Genomic DNA, 5,845 nt, shown 5'->3' with positions numbered 1-5,845 from the left:
CCCCTGTTGCCAACTTAGTTTCCACCCTAAAATTACAAATCAAACACATGAATAAAATAAGAAACATATTTCCACAAAATCCAAATCAAACACATGATTAAAACTAGCAAACACATTTCCACAAAACAAACATAACAAACACATTTCCACAAAAAAAACATAACAAACACATTTCCACAAAACAAACATAACAAACACATTTCCACAAAACAAACCTAAGTACACAACAAGCACATTTCCAAATCAAATAATGAAATGCAAACTTAGAAGATACACAAACAAAGTTCACAAAGACAAATATAAATATAACAAAATCCACAAAAAGATTTCAAAAGAGGCTTCCAAGCAAGCAATAACCGTCAAACTCCAAGCACATTCCTATCCATTGTCAAATGTCAACTGTCAAAACAAAAAAGTTCCACAACTTGTTAGGTAGCTTCCATTTTAAATTTCTTTTTTTTTTTTTATAAGTTTGTCCAATCAAATCTAGAAATTAATAAATAGAAGAACAAATGAAACTAAATAAAGTCATAGTATATACCTCGTTATTGGAAATTTGGATTGCCCTTCAATCATTTAGTTGAGGACGAGTACTTTCTACTCTGAAAGATGGAAATTATGCAAAAAATTGGATAAACACATAATTAAATAATTTAAAGTATAATTAACAAATCCAACACATACATAATTAATTAATTGAAAGTAAAACAAAAATTTTACCCAACTTAATTTTCGTTAACTCATCCAAGGTGTCCTCAATGGCTAATGGTGCACGCATAGTCTGAATCCAATCTTGTGTGCAGAGAAGAGCTTCCACTATTTTCGTAGTAAGGGAGCTACAAAATGGATCCAATACACGACCCCCCGTACTAAAAGCCGACTCAGATGCAACAGTTGAAACGGGAATAGCCAATACATCTCGTGCCATCAAAGAGAGAACTAGATATTTTGTTGAATTCATCTTCCACCATTTCAGGAGATCAAATGTCTTGTCATTGTCATCTTCAACGTCATCCGCTAAATACTTATCCAACTGTGATTTAGACTTATTAGCTTGGCTTTCAATCTTTTTCTTTTTAAACTTAACTCTCATGCATTCTTGAGGATCAATATCAGCATCACAATTATCAAGTGCAGTTGCACCTGAAGATTGCTGACTTGACTGCGTAGTAAGAGCCCCAGCCACCTTACACAAATTGTAATGGTTAAATAAAGACAACAAAATTTCCATCACTTTTTTCTTTAACTTATCAACAGTAAAAACATTATAGGACTCACCAATCACCCAATCAACATATTCTAACTTGTCCCTAGGGTCTAAAACAACTGCAATGAATAACATTATGTTGATATTATCAACATTTTACCAATATTTGTCAAATTTTCCCTTCATCGTTACGGCCATAGAACTTAAGCTAAAATCATGACTATGAGACCATTCTAAAATCTTCATCCCAATGCTATATATCTGTCGCATGTACTCATTACCAGTTACATAAAAAGAGTCGGACACACATATGGTAGCATCATAGAAAATTTTCAGAAACGGTAACAAGTACTGTGCATATTCCCGATCACTATACGTAGGCAAACCCTTTGACCTGTCCCCACTAGAAAGCTCATCTCTGTACTTACTATCTCTATTTCCAATAATTCAAATGCTCTCTGGAATTTAACTGCGGTATCCAACATCAAATAAGTTGAGTTCCACCTTGTTTCTACATCAAGCACCAAATGACTCTTACTTTCAATTTTTTCTTTCTCCACACACTCCATAAATCTCATTAACCTTGCTGGAGAAGACCTCACATATCTCACTGCAGTACGAATTCTAAATATAGAGTCATCCATATCTTTTAACCCCTCTTTTACAATCAAACTTAGTATGTGTGCATAACATCTTATGTGAAGAAATTGACCACCCAAGACATTTCCCTACCAACTTGATAACCGAGTCCTAAGATAGCGTATACCCACATCATTAGAACTTGCATTGTCGACTGTTACTGTGAATACTTTAGAAATACCCCAATCAAGTAAGCATCTCTCCACTGCCTTCCCAATGATTAAACCTTTATGACTACTTATAGGACAAAAGTTTAAAATCCTTTTGTGTAGTTGTCAATTGTCATCGATGAAATAAGCCGTAAGACACATATAGTTGAGGTTCTGACAACTTGTCCATGTATCAGTAGTGAGACAAACTGTGTGATTAAACTTACTAAAAAACTTCTTTAGCTTTTCACTCTCTTCAATATAAATCTTGAAACAATTTGTAGTCACAGTCTTACGGGAGGGCATTTGAAACCTAGGTTGTGCCACAGTCATCACACGACCAAACCCCTCACGCTCCACAAAATTAAACGGTAGCTCATCGATAATGATCATTTGGGCAATAGTTTCTCTAATAAATTCTTGATCAAATTTTCATCACAATAATGAAGATTGTGTAGAGGTGGCAGCCTCACTTGAGAGGTTACGTGATGCTTGTTGAAAGAATAACGTCTTCTATCTCTTGTCCACCACATTCAAAGGATACTTTTTACACCTACTTAAGTGGTTACGTAGACAACTTGTACCACTTTTGCTTGGATAAGCAAGAACATTCCCACAATAGTTACATGTTGCCGTCAAATCATCATTATTCTCATACTCATTTTTGGTGAAGTGGTCCCACATTTCAGATGTATTCTTCCTACTAATAGTCGATTTCGCACGTTTGGGACCTGAAGGTATGGGTGGTCTTGGTGTAGGTGCTTGAGTGTCATGTGAAGTGTCAAAAGTGGGTGTGTTGTTGTCACTAGTGGAAGATATCTACAATGGCATAAAAAAGGAATATGCATTAACTATTTGTGGTTAGTCAATGCCCAATAGTCTAAGGCACCATGCATTTATATTATTCTAAGAATCGAAATCTTGTAATAGTCAAAGAGATATAATCAAAAATTGGATTTGGAATTGGAAATGACTAACATTTCAACATGTACACAAAATTACCAATGCAATAAAGCTCACTAACCTTCTTTAAATCAGCAGTGCTTGGGACTTCCTCACTTGAATTCCTGAAACGATTAATTATACACAAAAATCAATACAAATAATGAACAAAATAAAATACAATTACACTAAAAATGAAATAATTAAAATACCCAGGAGAGGACAACTTCTCGTATGCCTCTTCCAGTCCTTCAATAGGATTGCACCGTTTCATTTTGAAAACTAGAATTCACAAAAATAAATACATAAATAATCAATACTCAAGTGTACACATATAATAAAAAGTATTGGTCCAAACTACCTGCGGAAGTTGGTCATACACATTTTAAAGATCTTAAATAGTTTTACTCACAGAAGTCATCACCTATTCTTTAACATTAGTTGGTGAAATGTATCATGAAGCATATAAACTTGAATACCAGATCTTCTGGCAACATCATTTTCGGTAATAATAATAATTGTCAGGAATTTTTCTTGGTAATTGATTGGTGAATATAATGTAGTATTGAAGCTTCAATCAATTATCTTGTTGAAGTGAACAAATTAAATGCACTAGAAATTAAGACTCGGGAAAAGTTAATAATCTACAAAGAAAACTGCAAATTGCTTAGACAATTAATTGATTCTTCATTAACCAGAAAATAAAAGTAGATATTTTCTCGCTAATGTAGCTGATGAGCCTCATGTCCTTGTCATCTGATAAAGCCTAGTGTTTTTTCCTCCTAAGGAGGAACTAAACTACAGATTATATAAGGCCGTGTATACCTTAACATATTCACATGTCAAAGATACTCAAGTGATATATATTTTAATTTATTCCATTCTAATGGCCTAAACATTCTTGATTTTATCAGTATGGTTTATTTGATTTGCATTTAACATCAACATTAGTTTTCTTGATACTCCTTCAACTAATTTGGTTAACACAAAATGTGTGTATTCAGGTACATGCTTTCTTGTCCAAATTACTAGAATTTTAATGCTAACGCCTAACAGCATAATGAAAACAGAAGTTACATGCTTCAGGCAATCTTGCAAGCGAAAATGATAGAATCACCGAAGGTTGTGCACCGAATCTGTGCACCGAATGACGTGACAAAATCCTGACCGTTGATTTATTATCAGTTAATATTAATCAACGGTCAAGATTTTGTCACGTTATTCGGTGCACAGATTCGGTGCACAACCTTCGGTTGCTGTAGTATTACTCATCTTGCAAGAGAGTCCTAACAATTCAAAAGTATTCATATTCATATCCTTCTAACAAAAATGTACATGTTGATTCACTTATAAATTTCCAGCAAACCCATTTCACATCGGCAAGTGCCTAAGTTAAAACCAAAATGCAGAGACAGAGATGAGGTCACCCATCAAAAACAGACGACGACGTGGAGACTGGAGCGACGACGGCGACTGCAGCTGAGCGACGACGACGTGAGAACACAGATCTGGGAACTGAGAGACAGTGAGAGTCAGAGAATGAGATTGAGCATGAGAGTCAGAGCAAGAGACAGAGACTGAGAGAATGCGAGACTTATTGAGGTCTGAGGTGAATGAGGTCTGATCTGAGTAAGTGAGTAGTGACTTCAGTAGACTGAGTACCGTGCGGTTGCGACATGCGACGTGCGTGAGTAATGAAGCAGTGAGAACTGAGAATGAGCATTACTGAGTGAGTACTGAGTACTGAGTAGTGTTAAGGACTTAGGGTGTTAGTCTGTTAGACGAGAATAAAAAACGTAAACCACATAATTTTTTTTAATATTCGGTTCAGAAAACCGGTTCCGAGTAACCAGAATTTATTTTGCCAAAAACCGAAACCGAACCGGATTTTCGATTTTTTTAATAATCAAACCAAACCAAAACCGAAAAAAACCGAATTTTCGTTCCGGTTCGATTTCCAGGTTTTTTTTTCCACCCTTAATGGACGTCAATCCATCTAATTTTTTGTTTACATTTAAAAAAAAAAAATTGTATTGCTTATGGATGCCAGTTCATCTATTGTGGACGGTCATCCCTATAAAAGGGGCGACCATTCATAATAGATGGACTAGCATCCATCCAATGTTTTTTTGTTTTTATTTTTTATAAAAAATATTTTAACGCTAAATGGACGCTAGTCCATCTATTGTGGACGACCGTCCATTTTATAGGGACAGCCGTCCACATTAGATGGACAGGCGTCTATCTAGTGTGCTTATTTTTAAATATTTGTTATGGACCGTCATCTATTCTTGAATGAATGGCCGTCCACGACGTATGGATGGCCGTCCACTTACGAAATTCTTTTATCATATCCTACGTGACGACGTCCGAGTCAGAGGTCATGTATTTCGATGCAATTTTTCTGTACCCATTTTTAGTGTCTGTAGCATCACTGTTATATTTATATCTAGGCTGAATGCTTTTAAACAGTATTATTTAAAAGCTAAAACTCCATTGATGAGAATGAACCTGGGTCTCCAGAGTAAAAGCCAAACCTCCTGACCGCTGGACTCAATTCATTTTTGACATTGTGTTGTGTCATTTTAAGCAATAAGTCGAGTTTTCTTTATTTAGGATTCTTCTGCATAATTAATTTTCTATGCATGAGTCTATAATGAATTTTAACAAGACATAAATCTAGTATGTTAATAAATACCTTTCAAAAATCACTAAGATACCCAAAACAAAAATACGGAGCAAGATTTAATAATGAAACAGAAAAGAAGAAAGATAAATATAAACATAAACCAGTGATTAAAAACTGGAATATCAACTTCAAAAAACCAATACATTTTCAGCCAAAATTTGCATACCAAATTATCCTAAAACTTAAGAAAAAAATTAGAAATATTGCTGGTTTAGGAGA

The sequence above is a fragment of the Pistacia vera genome, unplaced genomic scaffold (assembly GCF_008641045.1).
Source record: "Pistacia vera cultivar Batoury unplaced genomic scaffold, PisVer_v2 Contig143, whole genome shotgun sequence".
Classification (NCBI taxonomy): Eukaryota; Viridiplantae; Streptophyta; class Magnoliopsida; order Sapindales; family Anacardiaceae; genus Pistacia; species Pistacia vera.
Note: the sequence above shows the minus strand (reverse complement) of the source record.